Raw genomic sequence first — 12,332 nt, 5'->3', positions numbered from 1 at the left:
AGTTTAGCTCCATCTGTAAAATGCTGGAACAAAAACAAAAGGTAGCTTAAGAGGTTCATAAAGAGATTGCATTTGGTATCTAATTAACCGACTCAAAGTTTGAAATCATGCACTGGTTGGCATGGAGCGCCACATTTATCAAACTTCAAGACCTCAGGTACGGTCTGACGTGCACAGTGTACCTTTTTGTTCTGAAGCTGTTAGATGGACACTCGAAAATAAGTCTATTGCTGTTTTTTCAACTACATTTTATTGATATCAATGATCCAGGCTCTATCAGTGATTAAGCGTTGTAGAGGAATGAGACTAAATCCCAAATACTCCCAAAACAAAAATACTTCTTAGCTCATAAAACAAGTCAGGATGTTTTTCCAGGCAATGTAAACATGGACCATAAAGTATTTATCTAAAAGCAAGTGCTTACAAGACAAGCACCGGTAGTCTCAGTGACATGAACAAATGACTGCTCTTGCCCCAGTCATGGATCATTTGACATTGGGTGTCATTTGACAGTTTCCACAAACCCTCATCACCCCCTTTTAATTTTTGCCAACATGACTGTGGGTGTTATAAGTGACCTGGAGTGACCCTGGAATACCAGATGCAGACTTGTGTAAATAAAGCTCCGGCATTCCCACTCGGAAAGTCGCAGCCACAGCGACAAGGCCGGAATTCGTTTACAGGGATCAGCTGAGACCCATTAGGTTTTACTTGAGCAGAAACAGACGTGAGAGCAACCATCGCGGAAGCTCTCCATCATATCACAAACAATCCCCGCCAGCCCGTAAATGTGAAACGTGAAGTGACCTGTAGTCCGTCTCTGAAGTCACTATCAAAATATAATTATCCAAAAGGAACACTATAGTAGGCCTACAAACTAACATTTATTTTCGCTAGGTAATTGTCTTTTTTTTATTGCAGATGTATTTTGCGATAAGGTCTTGTTTCCATTTTGGTCTGTTTGAGATGGTTTTGGATTTTCCAGATTACTCTAGTTGTAAGCAGTTAATTGAACGTAATTTCATTGAAATGCCATTGATTGATATGAAGCAGATTGTGTTGAGGTATGAGGTATGTAAACAGAGCATACAGTATAACACAGATTTCTTGGAAACATGGAAATAGTAGGAACGCAAACCACTTGATAAGAATCTATGAGAAACAAGCGAAAATGTGATTGCAGCAAATCAAATGATTAATAATTTCTGAATATTTCATCTAACACAGATTTAGTTACATACAGTACATGAGGGTATTGACGTGAACCTGTGTTATTGTGTGTGTGTGTGGGGGGTGTTGACATAAACCTGTGTTAGTGTGTGTGTATCCACGAATACTATCGCTACGTGCTAAAATAGTCACAACAAGAGATCAAGGGAAAGGGTCGATTTCCATTTAGAATCCATGTTTCAAATGGGACAATTGGGTGTTGTAGTCTAACATGACAAAAGATTGCACCAGAACGTCCATATGTCAAAATGTCCTTTAACTCTTATGCAACCTTGTTAAGGAGAATTTAATTATGAGGGTAATATCCACTTGTTGTTGCCCATTTGCTAACTGAACCGCACTATGCAGTCAGTGTGCGTTCATCACCAGTATCCCCATGCTCTGGTACGTTGACGTTTTTCGCCAAGATGTCCAATTATTTTGACAATGCTTGATGGATGACTGTGTGCAGCCACTTCAAATACGTTCTAGAGCATGTAGAAACCAATGCGATAATTCCCTTGGCGAGTTGGATCATCTCATTTGAGGAACATCCTGTCCTTTTCCCTCACAGAACTGGACCATTGTGACCACAAGAATGAATTAGCTAAACATTTCAGAAAGATGCATTTTCATGGGATCGCGTGTACTGTTTTGCTGTAAAGGTTGGGCGTTCCTAATGTCAGAATACGGTCTATATTGAAAGGGAGTTTTGCTTTATATTGAAGAGAACTTTCCATAGCGTAGGTTGCTTAGGCTTTTTAACCATGCCTAAAAGTGGTTTCCCCTGCCATTTTTACTGTTTTTAAAATTCCAATGGCGAAAATAGCAGTTTTATAACACACTTTACCATCCAAATTTACACTTTTTAATAGAGCCAGGCAAAATGTACCTTTTATCCAAATGCCTGAGTATTTCATTAGGAACAAATAGAAATGGATTTAAAAGACCCTGTGTCTTCATGTCTGCAAGACTTACTTTTAATGCAAACTTGAGGAATGAATCATTATTCAGCACCTATGGACCAAAGCAAGGCACTACATTAAAGGATAAAGAAGGTCTTTGTCTCACCCGGCATGGGATACATTGACATTTGAAACATTGATATTGTTCCAAAGGAGATTACCTTCCTCCTGGTCCACAGTACAACAACAACAATTGATATAGAGTTGTAATATATCATTGATTTCAACTCCATTTGACTACATGAAGACAGTTTTGTACCTCTCAAAGTAAGTGGAGAACATTGTCTGCAGATAAACCACAAAAATGAATTCCACTTGCTTTCTAGTATAAGATAGCATAGACCTTTAGGTGAATAGCCCAAATTCCTATCCTTTCTTAATACATCACACAGCTTCTTTGCGTTGACTTACAGTATTTTATTTTACCTTCATCCACCGTGCCAAGAGGAGGGTGTGCCAACTTGGAATTGTGCTTGGATGGAACAAGCCCAAGGCACTGCACATTATACCTGCAGAGTCCTGCTGGGAGCAGCAGAAAGAGACCAGGCATTAGCCTTAACCTATTTGGGAGACACGCCGCTGCACATTAACTAAATGATGGCCTCCTGTAAACGCTGAAGGCATTTCCAAAACCTTGATGAGACGACCTCCAAAGTCCCTACGAGCTAATTGTTTGACATTTTGGTCTCGTTTTTAAAGAGGTAGGATGGTAGCTAGGCTTCTCTAAACAACAATTAAGTACTGTTTGCTTGCATTTACCGTTTTTCTTTTCGACAATAAATGAAATCCAATTAAGTTGACTTTGTTTGTAGATTTTGTCTAATTACGACATTTGGTTAGTTGGTCATCAACCCTGATTCTGTAGTGCTGCAGGGTGTGCAGGCTTTTGTTCCAACCAAGAAAACACTCGAAATAGCACTGAACAAATCAAGGTTAGTGTTAAGATCAAGGTAGTGTAACCTTTATTTAACTAGGCAAGTCAGTTAAGAACAAATTCTTATTTACAATGACGGCCTACCCTGGCCAAACCCAGGGTAGGCCCACACAAAACCTGCACCGGGGTTGGTAAAAGCTAGTCAAGGTAAGAAGCACCAATGTGATCAGTGTTCGCTAGGCTGTGGTAGGCCCGCTTCTCTCCAACTGGTGTTCAAACAAACCTTATGACTATGATCAGAACATTGGATTTATATTCAAATCCAATGAATTATTGTACAGTACATCATAATAATGTTTAGATTACGATGGCCCCAACCAAACACTTTCCCTGACACTACCCTTCGGTAGACCTTAGTTGCTCTCTCAAGATGACATAACCATTTTACAGAAAGCTCTGACGCATGTTGTTATCTTAATCCATTCCATGTTCACGACTGTGTCTGAATTTTAGGGCTGCTCAAAATTGAAAATAACAAGTGACAAACTTACTCAGTCTCAAGACAATGGGGCTTTCATCCATTCGCCTTATTCTCAAAGGGAGAATTATGATCTGTTGCACAAAGCACGCCTCAGTCGCACTCCAATGGAAAGTATCTCTGTTCGTAAACAATATATTAAAGAACGAGTGGACATAGTTCAGCAGAAACCCGATCTCGCTGCTAGCGAGGCAGGAATCTTGAGGTATTGTTTGTATTTCTGTAGATGGTGTGGCGAGGGAATGCAAAAACAAAAAGCCATGGTTCACTTTGGGTCTCACGTGTTCTCCCCTAAGACGAATGGTCTTTACTGATTCCAAACTATCTCCTAATCTCATTGTCATCTCAACCACTCATTGTCAATTTAGAGTGGAAGTGATAGAGTATTGTGAATATGTGAGAAAGATGAGTAACAGCCAATGTCAGTCAGTACTGTACATCAAATACGTTTACAAATCAATACTTTATAGGAGGAAGTTCACGTCAGGGGAAGTAGACGAGGGAATATTTTCCTCTGGTCCTTTGAAAACCTTTTGTTTACAGTCAACTGTTATTAGCAGATACTATCATTCTGTAGCTAAAGCTGAAATATTAATAAAAATACTTCTCGGTTGTAAATCAAATGCTAATTACATAAGTGCTCTGTTTGTTACAGTCATTGTCACAAGAGGCTTCCCAAACAGCTCGCAACTGGTCCTGTCAAAACACGATTAGGGCCCACAAACATTGTAGCTAGCTCATTGTAACAATAGCACATACAGTAGCACACACTTTTCCACTCTTTAACAGCCTTATCTGAGGGCCAAACTGGGGCCTCAAAGGATATGCCACATTTGTATTGGTTAATGCACCCAGGTCTTGTGCATTTGATGCCTGCAGATACTCTGAGAGAGAGAGAACAGTGAAAGAGTAAAATGAGTGCCACATGAAGCTAAAGCTAGCTATGCTCTCAGCCCCATTATAAGCATCTCTTCAGGCCTGTGAAGCCCCAACGCTCTCTCCTCCCCCTCTCCCCTTCTTCCTCTCTACCCACATCTGGGTCGGCGGCCCTAATTGTTTGATACCTCTCTCCCTCCAACCTCCCAGTGCAGCCAAAGCACTAATAAGCCCTTCAAAGACCGCAGAGGCCTCAGAGTCTCGTTAGCATGGGCTAACCAATGGGAAATTTCATTGGTCAGCGGTTCTGAACTCTTGCCGCCCGCCACCTGGGTTTTTTTCCACCGCTGGCACGGGGGTGTGGTGTGTGTCGAGGAGGGGTGGATTGGGAAAGGCAAGCTGTCGAATGTATGAGAACGGTTACAAGAAAGTCTCCAGATAGGTCTCTTCTTCCGTTGACAGAAAGTATTCACGCCCCTAAAATGTGTTCCACATTTTGTTGTGTTACAAATTGGGATTACAATGCATTTAATTATCATTGTTCTAACATTTTTATTTTATTCATGGAAAATAAAACACTAATGTGTCTTGATTAGATAAGTATTCAACCCACTGAGTCAATACATGTTAGAATAACCTTTGGCTGGCCTCCCGAGTGGCGCAGTGGTCTAAGGTACTGCATCACAGTGCTTGAGGTGTCTCTAGAGACCCTGGTTCGATTCTAGGCTGTGTCGCAGCCAGCCGTGACTGGGAGACCCATGTGTTGGCACACAATTGGCCCAGCATCGTCCGGGTTAGAGGCGGATGTGGCTGGCCAGGACGTCCTTGTCCCATCGCGCTATAGCGACTCCTATGGCAGGCCAGGCGCAATGCACGCTGACACGGTCACCAGTTGTATGGTGTTTCCTCCGACACATTGGTGCGGCTGGCTTCCGGGTTAAGCGAGCAGTGTGTCAAGAAGCAGTGTGGCTTGGCAGGGTTGTGTTTCGGAGGACGCATGGCTCTTGACCTTCGCCTCTCCCGAGTACGTACGGGAGCGATGGGACAAGACTGTAACTAGAGATTGGATATCACGAAATTGGGAAGAAAAAGGGGTAAAATTAAAAAGATGAATCTTTGGCAGCGATTACAGCTGCCAAAGTCTTTCTGGGTAAGACTAAGAGCCTGTGCACACCTGAATTGTACAATATTTGCCCATTATTCATTAAATTATTCAAGCTCTGTCAAGTTGGTTGTTGATCATTGCTAGACTGCCATTTTCAAGTCTTGCCCTATATTTAAGTCAAAACTGTAACTAAGCCACTCAGGAACATTCAATGTCGTTTTGGTAGGCAACTCCAGTGTATTTTTGTCTTTGTGTTTTCGGTGAATTTGTCTCCCAGTGTCTGTTGGAAAGCAGACTGAACCAAGTTTCTCTAGGATTTTGCCTGTGCTTCGCTCTATTCCGTTTCTTTTTATCCTACAAACCTCCCTAGTCCTTACCGATGAGAAGCATACCCATAACATGATGCAGCCACCACCATGCTTGAAAATATGAAGAGTGGTACTCAGCGATGTGTTGGAGTTGCCACAAACATAACTCTTTGTATTCAGTAGATTTTTGTACACACTTCCTTTTCATTCTGTGATTTGTTAGTATTGTGGAGTAACTACAATGTTGTTGATTCATCCTCAGTTCTCTTATCACCATTGGCCTCACGGTGAAATCCTTGAGCGGTTTCCTTCCTCTCTGGCAACTGAGTTAGGAAGGGCGCCTGTATCTTTGTAGTGACTAGGTGTATTGATACACCATCCAAAGTGTAATTAACAACTTCACCATGCTCAAAGGGATATTCAATGTCTTTTAATTTTTTACCCACCTACCAATAGGTGCCCTTTGCGAACCATTGGAAAATCTCCCTGGTCTTGGTTGAATCTGTGCTTGAAATTCACTACTCGATTGAGGGACCTTACAGACCATTGCACTGCATGTGTGGGGTACAGAGATGAGGTCGTTATTTAAAAATTATGTTAAACACTATTATTGCACACAGAGTGTCCATGCAACTTATGTGACTTGTTAAGCACATTTTTACTCCTGAACTTATTTAGGCTTGCCATAAGACATTTCAGCTTTTGTAAACTTTTCTAAGAAGCATAATTCCACTTTGACATTATGGTGTATTGTGTGTACTGTAGAAATCTCAATATAATCCATTTTAAATTCAGGCTGTAATAACAAAATGTGGAAAAAGTCAAGGGTTGTGAATACTTTCTGAAGACACTGTACAGTGTAGAGCACTGCTACGTACTGCACCATCAGACAACCATTAAATCGACTCTCAACTAGACTGTCAACCATAGTCAGAAAGCAGAGTAATTTAGCTACACTAGACATGTATAAACAGTGGTCTCTCTACTATAGCTTGATAGATTGATGGCTCACGTCTGTTGCTTCGTAGCAAAGAGTGGGGTTGGAAAAACCTGACCCCAGGATGTTTGATCTCCATGGACCTCCAGATGCACCCAGAGACAATAATGGATGTCCTCTTTGTTCTTTTTTGGGTGTGGAAGAGAGGGAGAGCCGAAAGAGAACCAGGCCCTATGGTTGGCCCGTAGGTCCTGGTTCGTCGGTGTCACCCTCCCTAGGGTGTGACACAGACGGCCATTTGAACCGGAGGTTGGGGGCTTGGGGGTGTAAATCTCCCTCTAGGGCCAGCCTTGACATTCTATTCCCAGATGAGGTCCTCCCCTGCTGGGTGATCCCGCCACATGGGGGCCAGGCATCCCCAGCCAGATTCATCCGTCACTGGGGGAGCAGCTGTCAAGAGAACACCCAGGATCGAACACCTGCCTCAAGGGGACCTCACCTCTCAGCTAGCCCCCGCTCCTGGCCTCAGCCCCCTCTTGTAAAGCCCAGGAGTCGGGAAACTCCACAGTGCAGGGTGGGAGGCAAAGTCAGGCAAACTCGGCCTGTCCGACATTCACGTTGAGACACGTTCACTCGGTGCTCTGTGGTTAATCCATTAGGACGGCGTAGAGACGGACCGAGTTTGTTACCGCAATGCCACACATTCTGCAGACCCAAGGCAAAAGAGATCAATATGAATCTTCAGATTTCACCTATTTTGATCTTAAAACAATCCAATATCAAAGACTTGGGACTTAGAAGAGGGTAAATGATTTAAAAAGATTACAACCGCTATTCCACAGTGTGTGAAAAAAGCAAATCATCCTACTAAATATTCAGATCCAGAAAAGCAATATATTATCTGAATCAGTAAAAGAGACCAGGGTATTCAATACATCTAACTGCTTTGTGCTCTAAAAAGAGGCTACATACTGAAGAACCCCCTCCATCTATTTGTACATCAGTTTTACATACGGTGGCCAACAAAAACATCACTGGGGTGATTAGATGCAAATGTGACGCTTCATCCATCCACACACACACACACACACCTCTCACTCCCTCTCCCAAACGGTCTTGTTCGAGAGTCCCTTCAGCAACATCTTTGAATTGGTCACAGGCGTATTTGCTGGGCTCATTTAACAAGTTGCCTCTAAGCATGTTGTTTTCAGTGCCCCATATAACCTAATAAATGATTAGTATGAGATGGTAAACCAGCAAAACTGACCTCAGATCAGTGCTTAAGGGAAACTGCACCCCACGCGAGCGGCACACGTGAGGCGTATAGTAGCAAACTATCTGGGCCCCCAGACACTTATTCAAGTTGGAAAATCCATCTTGTTTTGGTCAGTAGATAAAAAAAGGACATGACTACCCTGTGAAACACAGTGAACTGCAGCTCTAGCATGGGGCCTGTTCACTGTTTTCAAACTTCTCCAACTCGTATCCCGTCTGTGTTCATTTTCCTCAAGACTCCCAGGTACGGGCACTGCCACGCACTCTGGCATCCATCTCCCCACACATTTGTCAAACATCTGAAAGCCATAGAGAGGATGTTCCACATGGTTTCGATAAGGACTGGAGGTGAGCTATGGTCACCGAGTGAAGCGCTCTCTACTGTTCTAATAAGTTCTCCATGGAACTGTTACAGTACTGGTGCCCTTCCTGTTCAGGTTTCATGTAACCCGTTTTAATGATTATAACGAATACTGTAAGTACATACTGTATTCAAATAAGGACAATGCTATGTTATCTCCTTTATATCTAATATTTGATATGTACTTGTAGTTGAAATTAGTAACTGCGAGACGGTACATTTAAATCATGCACAACAATAAGATGTCATTCCAAGATTTAAAAAAATTTATGAAAAATGTATACAATGTTTCTCTCATTAATGCCTCAGTGGTATGAGAATGCTACCTATTACTTTTACTCCACGCTCACAGAGTAAACATTTTCTTCTCAAGCTGTTTGTCAACGATGTTGCTTTTATTTGGTAGCTGGGGGAGGAGAGAGAAAAAGACAAATGAAAGAAAACATTCAACCTTAGGAATGTGGCCAGCTCGCATATGAAGCATAAAGCATGCCCCGAATAACATATTTCTATACATCTTCAATGAGGGCAAAAGGGCTGAGGAAGGCCAACTTACAGATTTAAGGCAACGATGTTGACTCTTTGCCCAAATGCTGAGTGTCTGGAGTTAAAAGGGCCTAGCGTTGATTTATGACAGAGCAGACCTCATTTATTTTCCTCACTACAGTAGTGTTGAAAGACAGTAAACAGATTACAGGGTCTGCTGTAAATCTAGACTGTCATTATCTGCGTTTAATGTGTTTTACCATTTTATATTCAATCCATTGCAGATGTGTACACTTTCAATGGTTTACTCAGATTGTATTTTCTGAAGTCTATAAGAAATAAGCTGATTAAATTGCACAGGGAAGTATTTCTACAGTATAGGCGACCATGTTGAATTTAAGTGCATGTCAATATTTTCCCACAGGCAATGGAATTATTATATTTACATAATTATGATTTAATACAGCATATGACTAAAGTTGAGCATTTTAATAACTAGGGGTAAAAAGCTTGTTTAGAGTGATTCAATTGGTCACAGGGTGGCGCAGTGGTCTAAGGCGTCACTACAGGTTCGATTCCAGGCTGTATCACAACCGGCCGTGATTGGGAGTCCCATAGGGCGGCACACAATTGGCCCAGTGTCATCCGGGTTTGGCCATCATTGCAAATAAGAATTTGTTCTTAACGGACTTGCCTAGTTAAGTAAATAATAAAATGCAAGCGCTGAGGTAGCCATTTTGATTCCAAAGGCTGAGTAAAACTTTCTATATGGTCTAGCCCCAAAAATTCACTCTAGTCGCCCGTGTTTGAAAACAAAGACATTAAGAGCCGGCAGTGTAACCGTGTTTATTTTAGAATCGCCAGTAAAGTTAGTTTGGGGATATTTATTTTCCATAATCATGACATAAGAAATGTAGCCTTAGTGTCCAACTGATCTCTTTACGAAAGCTAGCCAGCTGCTTAGATGGCTGCAAAATAAAGCCAGACACGGTTGAAGGCGACTCAAATTAACTCATGTTCTGGGGATTATTTCCAAAATATACTTAGTAATGAACAGTTTATGCTCCATAACACTGTGTAGGCTACTCATTACATTTTTTACATTTAAGTCATTTAGCAGACGCTCTTATCCAGAGCGACTTACAAAATGGTGCATTCACCTTATGATATCCAGTGGAACAACCACTTTACAATAGTGCATCTACATATTTTAAGGGGGGGGGGGTTAGAAGGATTACTTTGTCCTATCCTAGGTATTCCTTAAAGAGGTGGGGTTTCAGGTGTCTCCGGAAGGTGGTGATTGACTCCGCTGTCCTGGCGTCGTGAGGGAGCTTGTTCCACCAATGGGGTGCCAGAGCAGCGAACAGTTTTGACTGGGCTGAGCGGGAACTGTGCTTCCTCAGAGGTAGGGGGGCCAGCAGGCCAGTGGTGGATGAACGCAGTGCCCTTGTTTGGGTGTAGGGCCTGATCAGAGCCTGAAGGTATGGAGGTGCCGTTCCCTTCACAGCTCCGTAGGCAATCACCATGGTCTTGTAGCGGATGCGAGCTTCAAATGGAAGCCAGTGGAGAGAGCGGAGGAGCGGGGTGACGTGAGAAGACTCAAGAGGGGTATACCACGAAGCATGATTTTTATTTTGATTTAACCTTTATTTAGGATCAATGAGTTAGCCTGTTAACTTTGATAAACAACAAATAACTTTTTCAACTAATCAGAAAATCAATAGTTAATCTTAATTTGTTTTTGGTTGTTGAGTCAATTTGATGATGCCCATTTAAAGCTTATCTTTATTTAAAAAAAATGTTATTTCAGAATATTTAGGCAAGTTTGCTGACTAACTCATTGATCTTTGTAGTATACCTCTCTGTAGCAGCATCACCTTTTGGACGCGGGCCCACAGAAAATTATATTTTCGTGTTTCGCATGTTGGAACAACTGCTTTTAAAGTCTTTGTTGAACACTGACAAATGAGTCACATATTAAAGTCTGTTGGCTTCCAAATATAGAATACCAGTTTAAAGGTGACAGCGGTCAACTGTTACTTTAAAACATTGAAAGAGGCAAGAGTCTGCTCTGCCTGCTCAAATATGTAGAGCTGTGTTAACATGATCAGATTTAGCGTTGGATTAAATATTTTACCACTGCCTTTCAATCGCGCTCCAGAAACCGAATAAAACAACTTGTCACCCGGACTGTACACCCCCCCCCCCCCTTTCAGTGAGTGTTGCTCCGCCAAATCCAAACGCAATCTAGATTTTGCAGCGGATGACTCAGCAGCCCCCACCGAACCTTGAGACGTTACAGAGCTCAGTCGCTGAGAAAACAGACAACAATGTAGGACTTGTTTAGAAGCCAATGCACATTTCAATATCAAGCGAAGTAGAATGAAATCTAAGCCAGGTTAGAGTGCAGCTGTCTTGAATTTACCAACACGCATCCCCGTCCAACTGAACATCGGACCTGCATAATCATGAGCATGAACTGCTCGTGTCTGACGCAAGGAGATTGTTTTACTGTGCTCCGAACTCAAGGCACCTCTGGGGAAGCTCGATCTCTTCTCAAATTACGATATGAGAGAGCAGACCAGTACTGACATTAGGCAGGTAACAGCGCATTTATGACAGTAGTGGGGGGATAAATAAGTGCTTTATTTTTTGTATTTTTTTTAAATAAACGTTAATACTAAAGGCTGTTTGGCCTAGTCTGTCTGATAACTCAAGGATGAAAAGATGTTTTACATCTGCAAACCATCAATTTCCAGAAGAAATACCACAAGGTGAAAGTTTACCAAAACGGGCTTCCTCTCCGGTCTCTGTCCAAAACATTGTCAACTGACTGACAGACGTTGAAGGAGTGGTGATGGAACATCTCAGAGGAGCTCTATATTCCTGTCCGGGTCTCCTGACTCGCCCAGCTAGTGTGTGCCGAGACATGCAGATGCTTGTTTTACCAGATCACATGACACAGGAGAGATCTCTCCATCGTCTGTGCTTCCCAAAGCCAAATACCCACCGAAATCACAAATATCAGCGAGCAGAGCTTGTAGTCCAAACCAACCTGGGAGGAAGGAGTGACCCAGAACTGAGTCAATAAATAAGATGCCTATCATGGCCTATACTCAGAACGCATGAAGCTTGCACAGCTAGCTGACTAGCCACGCAAATGTTTCTAATCCTTAATTAAGCTACCTGATAATGGCTCAGTTTTAGACCTCTGCCGACACTTTTTGGGGGATTAGCACCAGCCCAAGTGAAGCAGTGTCAAATCGCCCTGCTTTTTAAAATTGCTTTTGGAGCAAAGGAATGCGTGGGTGTTCAGATGGCCGTTATGGACAGTAAGGGACGCTTGGGTGGGCGCAAGGGAAAAATGGCTGAAAGTCATCAGACCTTATTAGACTTGG

This window comes from Salmo salar, chromosome ssa04 (assembly GCF_905237065.1).
Source record: "Salmo salar chromosome ssa04, Ssal_v3.1, whole genome shotgun sequence".
Taxonomy (NCBI): Eukaryota; Metazoa; Chordata; class Actinopteri; order Salmoniformes; family Salmonidae; genus Salmo; species Salmo salar.
Note: the sequence above shows the minus strand (reverse complement) of the source record.